Source organism: Echinops telfairi, unplaced genomic scaffold (assembly GCF_000313985.2).
Source record: "Echinops telfairi isolate 266 unplaced genomic scaffold, ASM31398v2 ScPeMD7_7425;HRSCAF=8463, whole genome shotgun sequence".
Classification (NCBI taxonomy): domain Eukaryota; kingdom Metazoa; phylum Chordata; class Mammalia; order Afrosoricida; family Tenrecidae; genus Echinops; species Echinops telfairi.
Window position 1 is genome coordinate 8,930,734 of NW_022111325.1, and position 23,240 is coordinate 8,953,973.

The window sequence follows — 23,240 nt, forward strand, 5'->3', positions numbered from 1 at the left end:
TCCCTTGATTCTCCTCCTGTCCCACTATCATGCTCAGTCCCCACCAGGATTTCAGCACTTCCTCTTTGTTACGTTCCCCTTGATCCTGCCCTACTAGGTCTCCTCGTCTTTTTCTTAGTCACCCATTTAAGTTATTGGTGTTCGCATCTTGATCAGGAGCCCCTGCTGCTGCTGGCAGGAGATGACCTTGTCATCCTGTGACTGAGGAATGTGTACTGCTCTGCCTCCCAAACTGTAAACACAAAAACCTGCCTCTTACAATGACAGGTTTCTATGGGGTAAACTCACTGCCATCAAGTTGATTCTGACTCATACCGACCTTATAGGGCAGAGTTGAACTGCCACTGTGGATTTCTGAGGCTTTAAATCTTGACTGGAGCAGAAAGCCTCCTTTCTCCCACAGAGCAGCTGGTAGATTCGACCACTGACCTTGCAGTTGGCAGCCCAGCACATAACCACTACACTACCAGGGCTAGAACAGGTAGGCAATCATTAATGTGGCCTGAGTCAAGATAGGCAAACCTGATTCATCTTTCATGTCTGCCTGTGGAGAGTCTTAACTGATGGAAGTGATGGAGATAGGGTTGGAGGCAAAGGGAAAAAGAAGGATCAGGTGGTGGTTCTATGAATGCCTCGCCCCTCCCTCCCCTGACATATACTTTTCCTTTTTAAAATGCCTTTTAAATTTTAAATTGCCTTTTTAAAACGAGTCTATTGCATCATGGGGTGGGGAGCTTAATTTTACAAGAATTCTTTAAGATGGAAATACCAGAGTATCTTGCACCTAGAAAACCTTAAATAAAATATGATAACCTTTTAATAATATACTTTTAGATTGGTTAAGGAACCCTAAAAGTCATCTAGTCCAATCTTTCCTTTTTATAGATGAAGAAACTGAGGCCCAGACCTTACCAAGTGTACCCAGACTAGGGCACCCTACCAGTGACTTCTAATCCCCGAAGAATTTAACACGAGACTCTCTTAATATGGCATCCCTGTGCATACAGAATAATGTGACAGATATGAGATTTTAAAGGAATATATGGATATTTTCTATAAGAATGAAAGGCAGCATTATTTAATAAATGCATAAATAAAAGTTTTGCCAAACAAGGGCATAGAGAACACCATGGCATAATCTGTGTCCAGAGGGTCCATCTTGGTGGGATACTGGCAGAGAAAGTGCTCGCCTTCTTTAGGCAGGATGCCCCCGCTGTCAACTGCCGTCAAGTTTGAGTCCTGGTGACCCCATGTGTGTCAGGGAAGAAGGGTGCTCCAGAGGGTTTTGAATGACTGTGATCTCTCAGAAGTCGATTACCACGCCTTTCTCTTGAGGTGCTTCCTAGCAGCCTACCACTATTTGCACCTCCCAAGGATTCCTGTCCAAGATGCCTCACTCGTTTGCTGTCTTCTACTTGATTCTGTTTCCTAGTGACCCTATAGGGCAAAATAGAACTGCCCCCCTTTGGCTTTCTGAGGCTGTAAATTTTTATGGGAGCAAAAAGCCTTGTCTATTCCCATGAGGACCTGGTAGGTTCAAACTGCTGACCTGTGCTGAGCAGCTCAATGTGGAATCCACTACACTACCAGGGCCCTTTTCCAGGATGCCTAGTCACCTTCCAAATAAGTGAGGTGAAACTGCTGGAGTGGAATACACAGGCTCATGGGAAGGCGGGAAGGTGAAGTCTAGAAGCCCCTTTCCTGAGTTCTTAGTTGATGGTGTCCAGCATTAATCTCCGTAACTGCAGAGCATCTTGACCAGAAGAGAGGCTTCCCTTCCAAAACCTTGCATACTGCTCTGAGAGCTAATCTCTTGGCTGTAAAGTATTTGACTTGGGAGACCAGGTGGTTAAGGCTTCTGAGCATTGAGTTCTTCATTTGGCCACTTGCACTCCAGTGGGTACCGAGCACTGGGAGGAGAGCGGGGAAGAAGCTGTATTAGACTGATAAGGTAAGTGGTGAGAGCCTACTGGGATTCCACAATGCATGCTTTTCTAAATGCAAACTCCCAACTGCTCCTCAAAATGGCTTGACCCGTCCCAGAATTCTAGTAGCTGTAGGAGTAAGCTAAGTCAGCAGCAGACCCCAAACCATGTTTCTCTAAGCGATCTGCCTCCCTGCAGGTGCTTATGCACAAGTGCCTAGAAACCTGGCCTTTGCCACATTCTCCTCCCTGAGGCCTATTTGGGCTTCCCTCCAGGCTGACTCCTGAGGGCTTGCCCACCTAGGTTTTCCAGCCCCCGCCTTCTCCTGGCCCAGAGAGAAGAGGTGCCTTTTCCTTTGTTGCCCTGGGTGCTGCCTTCCTCCTACACAAAGCCCTCCAGCTGAGTGTTTGCTTTGTAGGCTGTGGGGGGGATTAATATGTTTATTTTGGGACATTAAGGCCATGGGTGGGATGCACATTGAAGATTATAGTAATAAATGATACTTTGGCACTACTCTCTCTCCCCCACCCCTCACTCTCCGGTGTGGGGCAAAGGCATAGCTCCACACTGTACATAGAGCACCCCAAATAACCACCTATTAGACTGTGGCAGCCCAGGCTGAGGGGAATGGGCCGGGGCTGTTGACTCACTGTGTACCATGAGCTGGCTTGGCCTGCCAAGGAATTATGCCTGTGACTCCAGTGGGGGGTACTGCTATTCCAGGAGCCAGGGTGCTCTGGCTGAGGAAGAGGGGCAGACCAGGGGGCTTGGGAGCTAGGATTGTTTTAGTTTCTATTCCTGTTTCAGGAAGCACCTGAGAAACAGGGCCTCTATCCCATATATTAGGGGAGGAATGTGTGTCCATTGAACCTGGAGTAAGGATTCCTAGTCCCTGTTCTGTTATTATTCTTGAGGGTGACCTTGAGCAAGTCTTTCTGAAGCTGTTTGAGGACTGCAGCTGGTTGCTGCACTGAAAGAATTGAAACAGTTCCAACAGAGCTCCAAAAACAGCAGGCTAGGGTCCTCTAAGGCCCTTTAGCAATGACCTTCATTTAACATTGAGGAAGAATCTGTCAGCGGGGAAGGTCCCCCAGAGAGAGACAGAGAGAGTGTGTGTGTGTGTGTAGGGGGTGAAGCAAAGACTCCTTGCCACCACTTGGAAAGCAGATCCAAGAACTCCCGCTTCCCTTCACTTCCCACTCCTCTAGAGCAGGGAGCTTACAAAGCCTAGGGCTTGTGTCAATTCAAAAGCCAGGAAAGTGTTTTAAGGCTTATATTTAAGATGTTTAGGATTTAGGTCTTTTTTTAGGTTTTCCTGTTTCTGAGGCAGGCTTCTGAGGACCTGTGCCTAGTCATTGAACACAAGTGATTTGGGCAGTCTGCACTCATACTGGAAGCTGTGGTGGCACAGTGGGTTCCCACAGGTCAGCAGATTGAACTGGCTTTCTGCTCCCATAAAGATTTAGGCGTGGAAACCCACAAGGGAAGTCTCCTCTGCCCTGTTGGCTGACAGAGGGTCAGACTCTCAGTGAGAGCAGTGATACTCCTGGGTGTTTATAATGTGTTTCCATTTGCACAACTTCCAGGCAGTGTGATGCAAATGCAGGGAGAGATGGGATGATGTGGTCAGGTACAAATGAATTCTTCCTTTGTTCCTGTCTGGTGGTGCAGCTAAAAACCTATGATTCTTCTCTACAGATCCCAGGGAGGTAGAGAGGATGGGTGGGCGGGGGGTGGGGGTGGGGAATCTGGGTAGCTTGCCTTTCCCAAGGTTGGTTCTAACTTGCATCTTGGAGCAGAGGGGGTGACACTGTCTTGCCTTCTCTGGTGACAATGGTTGCTGTGGCAACACCATTAAAGATGAAAGAAACAAAGGAAGGAAGAAACAGCCTGAGAAGGGGGGCAGGGTGGATTAGGCACAGAGTTATAGGTACTTATTTCCCAAGCAAAAGAACCCTGGGGACACAGTGGTTATGAGTTGGGCTGCGATCTGCAAGGTCAGCAGTTCAAAACCAGCAGGTGATCTGCAGGAGAAAGATGGGACTTTCTACTCCCGTAAAGAATTACAGTCTTGGAAACTCACAGAGACAGTTCTGCCTTTCCCTTTAGGGTCCCTATGAGTCGGCATCAACTCCGTGGCAGTGAGTCATTCCCCAAGAGTAGGGGCAGGAAGACAGTGCCTGAGTTGTTTCTGCTTTGACAGTTTTTAGGTGTTTTGCCAAGAGATATTGTGTTAGTCTGGGTTGACTAGAGAAACAAATTCATAGATACTCATATGTGTGTAAGAGAGAACTTGATATCAAAGAGCAATTGTACATTAAGAAAACATCCCAGTCCAGTCCAGATCAAGTCCATAAGTCCGATATTACTCAATATGTCGATACTAGTCCATAAATTCCTGTTTAGACTCACGCAGCCATGGAATGATGCCGAATGCAATAAGATCACAGGCCAGTGGGTGGAATGTGTTGTGGATCCAGTGGTGGTGGAAGCAGCTCAGCACTGGCGTGGGTCTCCACGTGGCTCCTCCAGCTCCAGGGCTCTGGCTCTATCATCATAGCTCCATGTGGCTTGTGAACAGGAATGTCTCATGGAGTGAGCGTGTGCTCCGCCTCCAGTGAGCTATTTATCTCCTTAGCGCCTCCAAATGAGATCATCAAGCTGCGATCTGATTGACAGGATAAACTCCACCCCTTCACTCTTAATACTCTCAAGTTGACGACAGATTATGTGACTACCACATGTTTATCTTGCCTTAACACACTGTCCTCCTGAGGCAAGGAATAGACTTGTGCGATGATTATCTTTGTGACAGAGAGGTGACAAAGGGACTTGATCAAGGAGTTATGGCTTATTTGCTCCTAAACATGAATCTCTTTCTTCCTGCAACTCAAAAAGCAGCCAGAGTCTAAGGGTACCCTGAACTGAAACATTACTTTTATGGGGTGCTGCATTTCAGGGTCCCTGCTGTCCACCCCTAACTTAGGAGAGACTCCAGGAGATGCCAAGGCACAGATTTGGGGAAGGCACTCACAGTTGCCATACAGACTGCTTCTGTCCAAGCAGCCTGTTGTTGAGTTCTTTACCAGAAGCTTAGAGTCATTTTCAGCATTTGGGGGAGCAGACACTGGAAGACAGGGAGACTATGATTTCTTAGGTTGGATTTGAGGATAGCGAGACCATTTCTGGAGCTCCTGCAGCAGCAGAATAAGTCTCAAGGGCCCTTTGAGGAATCCCAGGTATTTTCTTCTACCTTTAATTCCACTTAGTGAAAAATGTACTCCGTCAACCTTACTCTTTGATTCCAGCACTTTAACCAGGCAATACACCAACAACTTGACCTACTCATATTCAACCAAGGGTTACATTACTTTAAAATATACATACATAGGATTTTAATATGTGCTAGTTATTTGACATACATTTTCTCTTAGCTCTTTTCATCCTTCAAGATAGGTATTCCCTCTCAGCTGCAGATGAGTTCTGAGCACAGCGAGGCTAAGAAACTTACCCAGTGTCATAAAAAACCCAACACTCACTGCCATCGCATCCATGCCAACTCCTAGCAACCCTATAGGACAGGGTAGAACTGCCCCTGTGGGTTTCTGGGGCTGTAACTCTTTACAGGAGTGGAAAGCTTTATCTTTCTCCTGCAGAGTGACTAGTGGTTTCAGGTAGCAGCCCAACATGTAACCACTATGTGTAATAGCAGATACCGCAGATTCAGGATATTCAACCTGTCTCACCCCAAAGCCTGCCTTCTCCGCCACATGCTGCTTTCAGGAATTCAAAGGCCAAGGAAGTTTAGATCCACACAAACAAGGATCTTCTGACTCCTTACTATGTGCAAAGCACAGTTGCAATCACTGCAGATGACAAGCAGACAAGTGGGAGATATGGACTGTGCGTTCAAGAAAGTGGGATCTGTTGGGAATTGGAGGAGGGAGGGAAGACAAAATAAAGCAGAACTCCACTACAGGTACTCCGAAATACATTCACGGGAACTTCCTCTTCATTCTCAGTTCTTTTTCAGGAACATATGCCGAAGTGAGGAAAAGCAATGACCTGTCTTCTGTCATATGGTTTCTATTGCAGCTGCTCAGCTCTGCTGTTGTAGTGCCAAAGCCACAGCCACAGGCAACATGCAAGCAGAAACAGAGCCAGGCATTTACCCTTTAACCACTAAATGATTATTTAATTACACTGGTGGGAAATAATACCTGAAAACGTATAACGAGGGCCCCAACCTTGCCTGAGGAGCCCTGGTGGTGCAGCGGTTAGGTGCTTGGCTGCTAATCAAAAGGTCAGTGACTTCAATCCACCCGCAGCTCTGAGGGCCCAATGTTTAGCACTTGGCTTCTGTGAGGATTATAGCTTTGAAATCCTATGGGACTGCTCTGTGGGTCCTCATTACCTTGAGAGCAACAAGATTTTTGGTTTGAACCTAGTTTGAGATAGTACGAGCTTCCTGGAAAGAGGAACCTTAAGGAAAGCTGAGGGGAATACGTAGGAATCACCAGATAAAAGGGCAGCTGGGATAAGTAAGTAAGTTACAATAAAACTTAATTTTTTAAATAGACTGGTTTAGCTCATGGGCTGTGGTTTGCTGAGCCTTGTTTTATTGGCTATCAGGAGCCCTGGTGGCACAATGGTTAAAGGCCTGGTGATCTGCTCCTGTAAAGACAACAGTCAACAAAACCCTGTGGGCTAGTACTACTCTCATCTGGGTCTTTATGAGAGTCTCTCAGGGGCCTTAACAACATTGTATTGGACAGTGCTGCTACAGATGATTCAGGGAAGATTATCTTGGAAGAAAGAACAGAGAGCCCTCACAGTAGAGAGTCTTCAACACTTACTTACATGTTGGACAGAAGGGACCAGAACGGTAGGAGAAAATCTGGGGGGAAAGCATCAGTTACCTAAATGAGAGTCAGCTCAATGAAGCAGGAGCAGAAGCTAGATTGAAGTAGACTAGAGAATGTGTGATGGGTGAAATAGAGACAATAAGCACAGATGATTCTTCTGAGAAGTTTGACTATGAAAAGATAAGAGACAAACAAAATTTGGGGGGTGCTCACTTTCGCCATGGCCTCAAGAACCTGGTCCGAGTAGAGAGAGAGAGACAAAGTATTCCCAACATCGGTTTACATACTCTCAGGGCATGCAAGCCCCCTTAATTACAGGTAACCACATACGATAAGTAACAAAGTGGGATATACCTTAACCCTAGAGGTCCCTTAGTTTATTGGAGGAGTAACCTAACACCAGTGCTGGTGGCAGGTAAGGGGGAGAGAGTGTCCCCTGAGCAGTGAGAGCAATTCCAACATATCTGCTCCTATAGATAAAGCTGTCAGTGATCACTAAGACAAAATGGTTGCACCAGCAAATGTGTTGAAGAAAGCTGGTGGTGCCTGGCTAGCAAAAGATAGAGCGTCTGGGGTCTTAAAAGCTTGAAGTTAAACAAGCAGCCATCTAGCAGAGAAGCAACAAGCCTACATGGAAGAAGCACACCGCCTGTGTGATCATGAGGTATAGATGGGATTGGGTAACAGGCATCAGAAGACCCAAAACAAACAAGCAAATATAACATTGTTGAGAACAATGGGGTCGAATGCGGAGACCTAATACCCATCTGTAGACAATGGGACATCCCCCTCACACAATGGGTCACAATAAGGGATGCGTCTACCAGGGTGCACCCAGTATAGCACCGATGAAACGATATTCTGGTTCCTTGAGGCTTCCTTACCCCCCACTATCATGACCCCAGCCTTGCCTTTCACTGCAGGCTAGAACAGAGGATGTACACAGGTAATAAGAACACATGACACAGAATCCAGGTCAGATAAACCCCTCAGGAACAGAAACGGGAGTAGTGATACCAGGAGGGTAGGTGGAAGGTGGGGACCAATACAATGGTAGGGGAAAAGAGGGGAGGGAAGACCAATTCACAATGATCACGACACATAACCCCCACCCCCAGGGGGAAGAACAACAGAAACAGTGGGGGAAGGGTTACAGCAGTCTGTGTAAGATATGAAATTTATAATTTATCCGGGGGTCATGTGGGTAGGTGAGGAAGGGGGAGGGAGGGAAAAAAGAGGAGCAGACACCAAGGGCCTAAATAGAAAGTAAATGTTTAGAAAATGATGACAACATGTGTACAAATATGCTTGATACATTTGATGTATGGATTGCTGTAAGAGCCCCCAATAAAATGACCTTTAAAAACAAAGACTTTTCTTTTTTGGGGGGGCACAGGGAAGCTGCCCGCTAGATAGCAATCAGCCAAGTGCTTGTAAGAGGTAACTTTAAAGCAGCACTATTATGGGAGGAAATTGTGGGGATCAATCTTAGTTCTGAGAATGTGATTGGGACTCATCTCCAACACACCAGTGTGAAGGCCTCCCTCCACCCAGAATCCTGGCCTGCCAGGCTTCTTAAAATATGAGAATACAGAATTTGTCTGCATACACTCTCTTCTTGTTCCTGTTTCCCAGTTAGCAGGCCAATGCATAACCCATTACTCCCCTGGGCTTCTACCTCAGCCCTGCTGAATCCTAAACCAAACTCACTGTGTTCCGTTGAGTCCATCGTATTCACAATTCTGTCTCCTGTTCCTAGTTTTGCCTTTACAGGAAGTGTCATATAGATGGGACCATACAGTATATACCTCTTGTTGCCTTTGAGTCTAGCATTTTTCACTTAGCATAATGCATTTAAGGGTCAGCCATGCTGCTGTGTGTATCAGCAGTTCAATACCAGTCTGTTTACTCATACTCCAGTTGAAGGATTTGGTTTGTTTCCAGTTTGGGGTGATTACATGCAAAGCCATGATAAGCATTCACTTACAAGCTTATGTGTGGACATAGGTGTTCATTTCACTTGGGTTCATTTCATATGCTGGGTTGTATGTTCATGTTTGCTTAAGAAACTTCTAAAGTGTTTTTCAAAGTAGCTATATCATTTTGTATCCCCACCAGCACTCGGAGAGTTCCGGTTGCCCCACATCTTCATCAGCACGTGGTACTGTCTTTTGTGTGTGTGAACGATTCTAGTAGGTATGTAGTGGTAGCACATAATAACTTTAATTTGCATTTCTCTACTAACTAATGATTGTTGTAGATCCTTTCATTTGCTTATCTGCCCTCCATGTAGCTTATTTGGTGAAGTGTCTATTCAAATATTCCATCCATGACTTCTTTTTGAATTGTAGAGATTTGAACGTTCTTTCTATACGGCATCGCTGTGAGTTGGAATTGACTCGATGTTAGTAGGTCCAGTGGGGTTAAGTCTATTGTGGATATGTCCTTTATCAGATAAATGATTTGCAAATATTTTCTTCGCATATGTTACTTGTCTTTTCATTTTCTTGGGAGTGCATTTTAAAGAAATTAAAGCTTTTTAAATTTGGATAAAGTTCAATTTATGATTATTTTCCTTTTATGAATTGTACTTTAGTGTAGTACTTAAGGAGTCTTTGCCTTTCCCAAAGTCACAAAGATTTTCTTCTACAAGTTTTAGGTTTTACATTTAGATCTATGTTTCATTTCAAGTTAATTTTTATATATGATACCAAAAAAGGGATAGATTGAGATTTTTTAACTAAACATTTAAAAAATATGTGGATATCCAGTCATTTCAGCACTATTTGTTGAGAAGATCTCTAATCTTTTAATATTGATGTTCCTCAAGGCTTGGCACTCAAGGCCTGCTTCTTTTCACTCTAACGGAGAAGGAGGTTCAGTTGAAACAAATTTCTCTTTTTTAAAAAAGAAATGCTTAAGGAGAAAGAAGATGGGCTATTGAACTAAGAAGAAAGAACCAGGCATCACTTGAACATTGATAAGCACCTGGGGAGCAGGTGGACAGGGCAAATGTGTGTTTCTTCTCTTAGTGGAAGGCTAGAGAAAATAAAAAAGCTAGGTACTTTGGGGGAGAGTATTAGGGGAAAGTCAGGAATTGTCTATGCCATGTCCTTCCTACAGCTTCAAAGCCTGAAGAAAAAAGACCAATGAGCCAGTAGACTTCTCCTTTTTTACCTCCTTCCCCAAGGGAAGAGGGAATCCACAACTATGCGCTGCAGAGGAAATGAAAGTGCACTCCTGGGGAATTGACAACTGCTGCCCAGATGACGGAATGGAACATTGGTTCAGGTCAGGCCCAAAGGCGAGAAGGAAAGGGATACAGGAAAACAGGCAAGGAAGGAAATGAGGGCTCTCTTGGGAAAGGCAAGCGCTGATGGGCCTCACAGTTGCTAATTAGTGTTTGTTGTAGATGGAGACATGAACAACATTTAGTTCTGTGTGGGCAGTGAGGTTGATCCGATCCAAGCTACAAGCTCACTAAAAACCTGGAATAGCAGGATTGAATATAAGTGAGTTGTTTGAAATGGGAACCAGGGGGATAATCCTGCACATAGAGCTTTCAAAATCTGGAGGGTTGTGAACTGGGTCTGTGAGGGAGGGACACAGTCGCCTACAGCTCCATTCCGAAGAGTCAGCCTGTGCATGTCAGGAACCCACTGAGCAAACTTCAGGATTGGAGCCAGAATCAGGGCTAGCAGAACAGGAGTCTCAGTCATAGGTGTGGTCTAAGATCAGATCCTCAAATAATAATAAGTCAGATTTTCCCATAATGGAAGGATAGGGTCTTTTTCATACTCCCTGTGACTTGGGGACTAGAGATTAAGAGTCTGGGCCTTGGATACAGCTGCCTAACTCTGGGAATAGGAGAATACAATGACTTCTAGGACTTTCTTTCCTATCTGGGAATTGCTGTGCTGTGGGAGAAGTCAAGTCATTCTTACATTGGACATTCCCTCTGAGTGTACACGTACATACAACATATGCCCATGTTTGTGGATAGCGATTCAGTGTGAACTCTGGAACCAGACTGCCTGAGTGCAAACCCTAGCTTGGATATTTCTTAGCTGTATAAATAAGGAAGACCACAGAAGAGCTGATGCATTTAAATCACAATGTCGGTGTAGGGGATTGAGCATAGCATGGGCTGTCAGAAGCACAAACAAATCTATCTTGGAAGAAACACACCAGAATGCTCCTTAGAAGTGAAAACGGCAGGACTGTCTCACGTACTTCGGACATGTGTCAGGAGAGTCCAGTCCCTGGAAAAAGCCATCATGCTTGGGAAAGTAGAGGGTCAGCGGAAAAGAGGAAGACCTTTTACAAGATGGATTGACACAGTGACTACAATGAGCTCAAACAAACCCAATGTGAAACTAGTGTGAGACTAGGCAGTGTTCTGTTGTCTATAGGATCACTGTGAATCGGAGCCAACTCCGTGGGACTTAACAACAGGACAACAGTTATTACTATTCTTCCCATTACACAGGTTAAATAACTTGCCAGGGAAGAATAGTAACCCATCTTATAAGGCTATTTTAAAGATTCAATGTGTTAATGCTTAAAAATGTTTTTTCAAGTGACTGGTTTCTAGTAAGTGTTATATATGTAAGCTGATACCAAGGGCTCAAGTAGAAAGCAAATGTTTTGAGAACGATGAGGGCAACAAATGTACAAATGTGCTTGACACAATGGATGGATGGATGGATGGATTGTGATTAGAGTTGCACGAGCCTCCAATAAAATGATTAAAAAAGAAGTGATTTCTTCCAGTTCACCTAAATTAGGGGTAGGAAACCTTTTTTTCGACTAAGAGCCATTTGGATGTTTATAACATCATTTGCAGGCCATACTAGTCAAACATTTGATAATTTTCCCTTGATGTGATGACTGGAATGGCTTCTCTTTGGTGAATTGCGTGATGTTATCTGGTATTGATGATGGCCTGCAGGTTGGACATCCCCCTCCCCTGTCCTAACCCTTTTGCTAAGCCATTTCACTGTTGTTATTTCTGGTCAGAAGAGCTGTCTTGAAAGCAGTAGAAGAGCATCTAAGAGGCCTGAGATCTCTGTCTGACTAGAATGAGGGGCTGAGGAGTCGTACCTGTCACCGCTCTTAGCTCTTAGCATCCATCCCTTGAGGTGAGAGCTTCTGGAGGAGACACTTTTACAGAGCGTGAAGTTTCTGCTTCTCCCAGAGTGGGCCTCCATGCTACCTTGGTTTACCTGAAGGATGGTGACTCTGATAGCTTGCAGAGGGTGCATCAGAAGTTCTAGATTCATCTAAGATTTCTGAGTTTCTGGAAAATAAGCAGGAGGGTTGAGGCTGGCGGCCAGGAATAAGTAAAGGACTGAGTGTTGCCCAGAGTATGGGAGTTAACAACTTGTTACTGAACTGTCCCCATTCCCAACCTCTGCAAACCACAAACAAGTAAATCTAGAAACTCAGAGTGCCCAGAGCGGCATTTAGAGACCTGGCTGGAGAGGGTGGGGGGAAGGAGGGAGATGCCCCACCACACTATTGTTCATCCAAAGATACTAGAAAGACTGTTTCAAGGGACATTGTGATACTAGGGGTTCTCTTCCCTTTATAGTGTCCTTTTCTGGTCTCATTAGCAGAGACTTTGGCTCTTAGAATATCACCTCTCATAAACTTAAGCCAAATGGAGCTAGAAATCCTGGGAGCTGAGATGGGGGCAGACAGCAGCAGAGTCAAAAGTCCATTCCAGGCTAGTGATCTCAGGCGAAACTCGGGAAGGGGGGCAGCTGGCAGGGTGGAGAGAAAAAGGGGCCACCTGGTAAGTACCGTCCTGACACATATTGCTGATATGAGAAGGAAAGTAGAGGGGGAAACGGCCACTGAGGACAGATATTTAGCTTTTGCTCCAAAGGGAAGGCACTGGAGTGAGAGAAAAGGATGGATGGATTATGGGAAGAGATTTAGAGTCAGACAAAGGGATAATGGTTAAAGCAAGGATTAGCGTCAGGGATTTGCTGGCAATAGAGAAGTAGGATTTGAAGTCAGAGAGCATGGGACTATGGAACTTACCTCTTGACCCATAACCATCTCGTCTGCACCATTGACTGTTGGTCTTATTGCTACACTCCCCATCTGTGTCTTGCTTTTGCAGTGTGGACACACCTCTTGTCATGACAGTATGCCAGAGTGAAAAGTGTTGCCCAGGTAACTACTGGGCTCCTATTGATCATGTGCAAAAACAAAACAAAAAAAAGAGAAGAAAATCCACCACAGAGGAACCATAGGGAAAAAGAGATGAACAAAGAAAGGTCTTCCCAAAGATCCTTCCTCCTGTAGAATCATTCATTTGGTCAAAGGGGAACTAGGAATTCCACAGGGCTGTAGTAACTACTTTGATGACTATTCTTACCTATTTTTCAATGAAAATGTATATAGCTATATAAGTATGCATATAATGTATAAAAACATGCACATATATGTGTTGCAAAAATTGGACCATATAAATTTCTAAAGATTTTTTTCCATGTCAAACACAGCAATGCATTTGTGTTTCTGTTTTTAAAATTCCTGTTTTAGTTCAAATTATTATTTTCATTTCCTTCATTTTCTTAGAAAAGCTTCCAGATTATAATAGTTCAATGCACATCAATATATCTTTCACATAGATTTAATAATTGTTGACATATTATCCACATGCGAAAATGTTTGTTCTTGAGGAGACAGAACAGCCTGGTGATTAAGAATGTGGGCTTAAAGATAAGAACTGGAAACAGAGAATCCAGGACAGATAAACCCCTCAGGACCAATAATTAGAGTAGCGATACCAAGAGGGGAAGGGGAAGGTGTGGGAAGAAAAGGGGAAGCAATCACAATGATCTACATATAACCCCCTCCCAGGGCGACAGACAATAGAAAAGTGGGTGATTTTTATAAATTATCAGGGGTTCGTGAGGGAGGGAGAGTGGGGGAGAAATGAGCTGATACTGAGGGCTCAAGTAGAAAGAAAATGTTTTGAAAATGATGATGGCACAAGGAACTATATGTGACTTCCCTGGGGGATGGACAACAGAAAAGTGGGTGAAGGGAGATGTCGGACAGGGCAAGATATGACAAAATAATAATTTATAAATTATCGAGGGCTCATGAGGGAGAGGGGAGCGGGGAGGGAGGGGAAAATGATAACCTAATGCCGGGGGCTTAAGTGGAGAGCAAATGTTTTGAGAATGATGAGGGCAATGAATGTACAAATGTGCTTTACACAATTGATGTATGTATGGATTGTGATAAGAGTTGTATGAGCCCCTAATAAAACGATTTAAAAAAAAAGAAAGAATATGATGATGGCAACATAATGTACAATTATGCTTGACACAATGTATGTATGTATGGATGGATGGATTGTGATGAGATATATGAGCCCCCCAATAAAATGATTTAAATTTTTAAAAAGGAAAGAAAGAAAAGAAAAAAAGAATGTAGGCGGTGGAGTCAGTCTGTCTGGGATCCAAAGCTAGACCCATTGTTTCCTAGGAGTGTGACCTTGACTTTGGGCAAGACATTTCTATTGGCACTGTCCCTTCCACCTCCTCAGTGATTTCAGATAATTAAATGGAATAATGTATGGCACACAATGAAAGAAGATAAGGACACTATCTTGACTGGTTTCATTTTAGCTCGATGATTATTAACTTCAAGAGGTTCCTTAGTGCTGTGTGGCAGGTAATCCTTCTACATCTCACCATTTACTCTCTTATTTTCTTAGATGTTTATTTCAGTCCTTTTCCTCCTAAAACCTTTAATATTTCCTTCCTGCCTCCTTTTCACTCTCATTTGGCAATCGTAGTTCTTTTACATTCCCACTACATCTGTCTCCTTGCTTGCATTCACACCCTTGTTCTCTGCCTTCACTCCTACAATGTGAGTGTATATTCTTAAGGCCAACTCCTCCATTAGTGCCAACTCCTCCATTTCCTTTTGCCATTCAAGATACCACACGAGCAATTCTTCCATCTCTTGCATCATCAATTATTCCTTCTCTATTAAAACATTCCCACCAGCATCCAAGTGCACTATATCTCCTGTCTTACCAACACACCTTTTTTTTGATACATTTTTTCTGTTATGTCTAATTTCTCTGCTATTTTTTCAGGCCAAGCTCTTTGAAAGTTATCTGTATTCACAAAGTCCATCTGCAAATCCAGCATGTTTTACCCTAAGAATTGTCTTAAGTCTAAATCTTTCCTATCGTTTCCATCATCATCACTGCCATCATGCTTGTATTACTGCAAGTATCTACCTCCTAGTTGTTTTCCCTGGTTTATGGCCTGTCTCTATCCCATTCTCACCTATTGGAGTTATCTTTTAAACACCTAAGTCAAGCATCATTACCCTCTGCCCCCAATGCCTTTCCATTAACTCAGTAAAAAATCAGTTTTAACCTGGTTCAGAGACACATTGTGGCCACCTACCTGATCTCATTTATTATACTCTCTCCCTTGCTCACTTAGCTGCAGGCGTGCTGGTTTTCTAGCTCTTTCCTGAACCCACCAGGCACAGTCCTGCCTCAGGGACTTTTCCACTTGATGTCTCATCTGCCCAGAAGGCTCTTCTCCTTTCCCAGATAGTCACATGACTTGCTCTTACATGCCATTCAAGCCTCTGCTCACGTGTCACTCTTCACAGAGGCCTTCCCAAATGATTGTTTTATTTTCCTTCCTAACACTTGTCATTTGCTGACATATTTGCTTAATAAGTGTTGGGACTTTGTTTTACTCCCTGCTGTGTCTCCAATGCCAAAAACAATACTTGGTATGTATTGTATTAGGCTCTGGTATATTTGTTGAATGAACAAATCTTATGTTACTTTTTAGTACGTAGAACAGTGGTGAATACAAGCTGAGCACTTGTAAGTCTATCAAAATAGGGTAGAAATGGCATAACATACAGAATAAAAACTGGATTCCATCACCTTTTAAAAACAGAACTGTGGGGTACCAGTCCCACAATCGAATAGGTCTAAGGGGCAGTTGTGTAATCGAGGGGTAAAATTAAAGAGACATCAGACAAGATAAAGCATACAATTGCATATTAAAAAAAAGCATGCAATTGCTCACCTCTGGGATGGTCATGATCTCAGTAGCCAGGTCCATGCAGAGAGAGAGTGTATATATTATACACACTTAGGGGGCAAGCAAGCCCCCTAATTACATTGTAACAGAAAGGAGTTGTACAATAGGCATGCGTGTGACAGGAAGGGGGCAAGCTAGGGGTGTACACACAGTAGGAAGGGGAGTAACTAGGGGTACACATGTGACAAGTTGGGGGACTCTAGAGTCAACATGGCAGCTTAAGCCTGATTTGGCTTGACCTTGTCTTTGGGCTCACTTTCAGGGGAACAATCCACTATCCTTATCAGAAGAGAATGGGCCCTACTTAGGGTGGGACAGACTATAGGGTCTGATTGCTCTAGATGAACCTTTAAGCAGTTGACCTCCAAGTGTATGGTCATTGACCAAGTGTTTACAAGCAGCACCTTAGGTTTGGCATATGATATGGGGGGACAACCTGGGGAATAACCACGCAGAACCCTTGCATCTGACAGTCATTCAATCATCTCAAAAAATGGGATAAAACTATATATTCCATTGAGTTCCAAGGACTGGATGAGAGGACATTTGTGATGGCATCTAGCTCTTGTTTTTTTTGTTGCAAATAACGAATACTCAATTGTGAAATGAATAAACAGGCTCCTAGGGCACCAGGGAACTTAGGAACGACTGTGTCTCAAGACTCAGGAGTGTTCAGTTATAGCGTGTTTACTATTAGGATTTTGAGGAAACAGTAACATGTTAAATCTAACTCTCCATCTGGGTAAGGTGGCTGGGAAAAGCAGACCTACCAGCTGACTAGTCTCACTTCAAATTCATGACCTCTTACCTTATGTGGAGCCTTAATGCTTCCAGCATCTGTTTTCTAGTGCATTCTACTTTTCTAGACAGTTATTTCACACCTTCTTTTCCTCACCTTCTTCCTTCCTCCTTGTGGATGATCATCTTATTATTTAGTTTACTGGGGAGCAGGGGGGTGGGGCGGAGCAATTAGAGGATACCTTACAAACGTCGTTTCCCACTGTATTTGGACCTGTATGCTCTGCTTTTCCTGAGAACGATGTGTTCAAACTCCCATTCAAGATCACACTTCTACTTATATACTAGATCTCAACCCCTCTCAAACTCTAGTAATCTTTTTCTCCTACAATTTTTAAATATACTGGATCATTCCCATCAGAAGGCAAACATTTCATAATTTCTGCCAATTAAAATAAAATCTTGCAATTCCATATTTCCCTCAAGCTGCATCTCATCTCCCCACCCCATTTTCTCTAGAAAGCCTTGTGTATCTACCACTTCAATTCCTCTTTTCCTTCTCTCTTTTGAACCCACTTTAATCAGGCTTTTCCTCTCTCATTCCATAGAAACTCTTGTCAGCATTACCAGTGATATCCACCTAGCAAAAGCCATCATCTTGCTAGGTTTATTTGCAGAAGTTGGCACAGTTCATCACTCTATTCTCTGTGAAATATTTTTTTCTCCCTTCAGTTTCTGAATCTTGCTTTTTTCTTTTTTTTACAGAGAATATTTATTGAGTCTTACACAGGACAAGACAAAAAGAAAGACATATTGTTCGGATGAGGGAGACCATTAGCATAATGTCATAATGGCATCCAAGAGTTTGCTGAGATACAAAGCTTTAAAAATGGCAAGGAAAGGCAAAGAAAAGTGCCACCAAAGCATGACTGGTGGCAGAACATCCGTTACAGGTGGGATTTGAGAAGCAGGAATGGGATGGTGATTGGGACACTGACATGTTAGACAGAGGAGCTTGCAAGATTGGTCCCTGGCCCTCCAACCAAGGCAGTCAGGGCATGATTCAGAACTACGCTACCCCAGGAAGGTGATCTCCTCATAAACACACCATAAGGGAGTGTTCATGGCCCTAAGGGAGAATGTCCCTTCCTGGACTGGCTGGAGGGAGTAGAGGTGATACGAAGTATAATAATATCCTGTGCCAAGAACAAGACTGCTCACAAACTTGGTTAAATGGTCAGAAACAATTCAGTGGTGGCTTTAAATCTATGTGGGGGTCTCTGCAAATAGATTCTGAGCTGACACTGTCATCCATAGCCGCCTGCAAACGGGGTGCTCAGAATTCACGCTCTCATACCCAAGACATAACAGAATTCACTTCAACTTTTTTAGTTGACTCTCTGTTCATTCATTCTTTGTTCTAAGTTTGCCAGGTCATTTTTGGCAACAGCAGTCAGCGTTCTGTGTCATCAACAAAAGGATTACAAATACTTTTCTAATTGTTCAGGTCATCCAAGCACAATGAGCCTTAAAAAGTACTCTGCCATGTGTTAGTCTGGGTAGACGAGAGAAACAAATTTATGGACACTCACATGTATCTAAGAAAGAAATTTATATACAAGAGTAATTGAATATTGAGAAAACGCCTCAGCCCAGTCCAGATCAAGCCCATAAGTCCAGAATTAGCCCATATGTCCGATAACAATCTATAAAGTCCTCTTCAGACTCACGAAACACATGCAATGGCAGGAAGATCACAGGCCAGCGGGTGGGAAGTCTTGTGAATCCAGTGGTGTTGTAAACATTTCAGCACTGGCAGGGGTCTCCATGTGGCTTCTCCAGCACCCAGGGCTGCATCAGGGTAGGTTCATGTGGCTTCTCCTTAGGGATGTCTCGCAGGGAGTCAGCCTTGTCAATAGAGTCTCCAAGGGAGTGAGCCAAGAGAAAGAGAGTGTGTGTTATCTGCCTCCAAGGAGAAAATATAGGAGTTTCCAGAATTCTCAGGAGGCAATGCCCACACAGAGACCTCGTTGGCTATACAATGATCAACAGGCTAGACTCCATCCCTTCACTCTTAATCCTCAAATTGACACCAGATTATGAAGCTACCACAATTATCGACAGATTTTTGCTTGCAGATAAAATGACAAGACATGTCTATCTTAAGTTTGGCTTACATAAGCACGTCTTCCAGATTCCCAGGACAGTTTGAACAAATAAAATATGTGAGATTGCAAATGCAAAACAATGCTCATGGCAGCAACTTAAAAGAAAAGCTTGGGTAAAGGAAGACATTGGTCAGTGTAAGACATGAAAAATAATAACAATTTATAAATGATCAAGGGTGAGGGTGGGGAGAGGGAGGGGGAAAATGAGGAGCTGATACCAAGGGCTCAAGTACAAAGAAAATGTTTTGAAAATGATGATGGCAACAAATGTGCTTGACGCAATGGGTGAATGGATGGGCTGTGATAAGAACTGCAGGAACCCCCATGAAATGATTTAAAAATAAAAAAGCTTCACTCATTCATATATTGAAAAATATCTAAAGACAACCCAGGAGTAATCTCTTTGTCAAACTGTGATGAGAGTAGCCTAAATGAATAAATATGGGGACTGCTATCAAAATTACAATGTAGTACTTTAAAATGTGTCCTTCAAGGGAACTGTTTTCTTTTATTTCAGATTCTTGAGGAAACTGAAATAGTTTTCAAGTTTTACTCAAGAGAGAAATGACAAGACTCTTTTGAAAAATTAAATTTGTAAGCATCAGATGGTCCTGGTCCCAACACCAGGGCTTGTCTCAGCTCATTAACATATTTCTCTTCTTGCACTGCCATATCGTCCACTTCTTGGGAAATCTCTGATGCAGAAACTGCCCCAGTCCATACTGACTGACCATCATCAGTCAGTGTAGCAACAAAACCAGACCCAAGTGTTTTCTCCCAAGATACTTGTAGAAAATGAATTATATTGGGGTCAGAAGCAAGAGAGATTCTGTGTACTTTTTTCTCCATTCTCTGGTCACCTCTTAACGACTCCACTTCCGGTCTGCTCCAAAATGCTCGCTTCCACCGCTTCTTTCTTTACCTGGCCTCTCTTTCTTTTTCTTTTCTTTTTTCTGGTTGTTGATTTCTCATTTTTTCATGCTTTAGTCATTGGAATGGCCCGCTTCTCTTCCCTGAGCTTACATTTACTCCCTTGGTGATCTTACATAGTCTTATGGCTTTAAAAGCCATCCATAAATCACTAATTTATATCTCTAACCTAGACCTTTCTTGTCAGTTTATTTTATTATTTTTAATCGTTTTATTGGGGGCTCATACAGCTCTTAACACAATCCATCCATCCATTGGGCCAAGCACATTTGACATATGTTGCCATCATCATTCTCAGAACATTTTCTACTTGAGCCCTTAATTTCAGCCCCTTCCCACCCCCCACACCCCCATCTCCTCCCCTCATGAACTCTTGATAATTTTTTTTCATGTCTTTTTGTGTGGGGGAGAGGGACAGCTCTCCTTTTTGCTCTGGGTGAGGGCTGCCCAGGAGCTCCTGGTGGCGCTGGCTCTGCGGATGGCGGCCAGGCGTCTTGCGGATCGTGTGCCCGATGCTGCAGAGCGTGGCCCGGGCGTTCTTGTTAAGGGTGGGCCGCACGGAAGAGGTGGCCGCCTTCCGATGGCCTGACCTCCACTTCAGAACTACCACGACCCCTTTGCGGTCGGCAGCGGGCCCGATGCCCACGGTCTTTCGGTGAATCAGCCAGCTGTAGTGGAAGGAACTCCAGGCTTTCGGGTTCCTGGGCTCGGTGCTGTCCGGCTGCTTGTTCCTCTTGGTCAGGACACTGGAGCAGGGGCATAGATGTGGCAGCGGCCGGAGATAGGAAGAGCTTTTTTTTCATGTCTTACACCAACCGATGTCTCCCTTCACCCTCGTTTCTGTTGTCCGTCCCCCTGGGAGGGGGTTATATGTAGATCATTGTAGATCTAGTCCCCCTTTCTCCCCTTACCTTCCCCTCCCACCCTCCCGGTATCGCTATTCTCATGATTGGTTCTGAGGAGTTTATCTCTCCTGGATTCCCTGTGTTTCCAGCTCTTATCTGTAGCAGTAAACGTGCTCTGGTCTAGCCGGGTTTGTAAGGTAGAATTGAGGTCATGATAGTGGAGGGAGAGGAAGCATTAAAGAACTAGAGGAAAGTTGTATGTTTTTTTGGTGCTATACTGCACCCTGACCCTTCAGTGACCCTTCAGTAAAGGGATGTCAGAGTGTCTACAGATGGGCTTTGGGTCTCCACTCTGCACCCCCACCTCATTCACATTGATATGATTTTTTGTTCTGGGTCTTTGATGCCTGATTCATGGTCCCATTAACATCTCATGATCACACAGGCTGGTGTGCTTCTTCCATGTAGACTTTGTTGCTTTTCAGCTAGATGACTGATATTGTTTGTCTTCAAGCCTTTAAGACTCCAGAGGTCATATTTTTTGATAGCTGGGCACCATCAGCTTTCTTCACCACATTTGCTTATGCACCCATTTTGTCTTCAGCGATTGTGGAAAGGCGACCATCACAGAACGCCGGGTTATTAGAATAAAGTGTTCTTGCACTGAGGGAGTACTTGAGTAGAGGCCCAGTGTCTGTCTGCTACCTTAATACTTAATATATAAATATATGTACATAAACCTATTTCCTTATCATTATATATAAATATATTTACATATGTGCATACCTGTATTTAGACGTCTATAAATGTCCTTTGCCTCCTAGTATTTTCCACTATTTCCTTTTACTTTCCTCTTGTCCCACTGTCATATTTGGCCTTCATTCAGGTTTCAGTAATTCCTCTTGGCTACATTGCCCTTGATCTAGCCCCACCAGGCATCCTATACCCTCCTTGCTATCAATTTTAGATCACTTGTTGTTCCCTTGTCCCTGGGTTGGTTGATAAACCCCTTCCTTTCCCTCTCTCCCAAATCCCTGGCCCCCAGCCATCAGTCCATTGTTTTCGCCTCCAGATTGTTTATCCCACCTGTCTTATCTAGATAGATGTGCAGAGACAATAATAAGCACAAAAACAAGACAAGGCAACAAAAGAAAACAAAACACAAAACCAACAACAGAAAGAATGAAAGAAAGAAAGAAAAGCATATATAATAAATAGTTCCTGGTCTGTTGGTTGAGCTTTAGGAGTGTTTTCCCTCAAGTCTGATGGGGTGCCACACCCTGACCCCAAAGTCTATTTTTGGTATTCCCCAGGGACTTCATTGCTATGCTCCCCTTGTTGCACGCTTTTCAGTTTATTTTGCATATCCAATTTCTTATAGAAGGTATCCTCCTGGAGAATTGATGAGCTTCTCAAATTTAATATATCTCAAAAGAAGCTCCTGACCTGAAGAACTAGACGGTGCCCAACGACCATGACCCTGCTGCTCTAGAAAGGGTTAGAAGATCTTGGATGAAGTGGAGGAAAAATGTGCAACAAAACCCCAAATTACAAAAAGACTGGGCTTACTGGTGGAATAGAGACTTAGAGCACCCCAAGAACCATGGCCTAGTGCCCCTTCAGGACTGGAACTGAACTCATGCCCCTGTGACAATAAAGGGGAACATCCACCCTGGGATGAGGTACAGAGGGGAAGGAAAGGAGGCGGAACACACAGGAAACCCAGGAGGCAAGGGGATGAGCAGCGGTCCCTTGGTCAGAGCTTAAAAATATACCCAGCATCCAACCAGTTTTTACCATGTCTACTGCTACCATGCTCATTCTTGCCTGGTTTTCTGACCTTTATAAATGTCCTTGGCCTCCTAATTGTTTTTATGGTGATTGTTGTTTATTGTGCATTGGGTGAAGGTTTGAAGGGCAGATCAGTTTCCCACTCAACATTTCATACGCATTTTACGTCATCCATTGATTGCAATCCCCCAAATGTAGCACCACTTATCCTACTTCTTCCTTATGTTTCTTGTTCCTCCTTTTTCCCCAGCCTTTTCAACTTTGTCCTGTCCCTAGGTATATGTTGCCATTTGATCTTCTAAGATGTCTTACCTCCCTAGTGTTACTGTTCCCCTGATAGTTCTGTCTGTTGTCTGGCCGAGTCTGTTTCCAGCCCTAATGGGTGACCAGGGGTCACAGTCTTGGAGGTTCCACCAGTCTCCAAGCAACCAACAAGCCTGGTCTTTTTATGAATTTGAGTTCTGCTCCACATGTTCTCCCACTCCATCCAGGACCTTCTGATGTGAGTCCTTTCAGAGCTGTTGGCAGTCATAGCTGGGCACCATCTAGTTCTGGTCTCAAGGTGTTGGAGAATGAGCTTCTAACTGTTTTCTGCTCCCACGCTCATTCTATTTTTGTGAAAACTGAAGGCCTCCATGACATCGCAACTCACTTGAAGCAAAAGTCTAACTCCTGAAACCCAAACCAGACACACTGTCATTGAGTTGATTCCAGCTCAGAGCAACCCAATAGCGACACGGCCCTAAACCATCTGCTTCTACTGCTGGTTACTGATCTATCTCCAGTCATCTACCCATCCATCTTTTCTCCTTCTCCTCTCCACCCCACTCCAGTTACACGGACCTTTTGCTAGTCATTAAGCAGACTAAGC

The 23,240-nt window shown here is 43.9% G+C and overlaps 1 protein-coding gene and 1 pseudogene across 1 annotated transcript in view; one reads left to right on the top strand and one right to left on the bottom strand.

Annotated features, from left to right (window-relative positions):
* Positions 1–23,240, top strand: part of PCP4L1 (Purkinje cell protein 4 like 1) — a 28,866-nt gene that overhangs the window by 3,227 nt on the left and 2,399 nt on the right. The gene's annotated exons all lie outside the window — the stretch shown is intronic.
* LOC101646126 lies at positions 20,121–22,540 on the bottom strand (annotated as a pseudogene).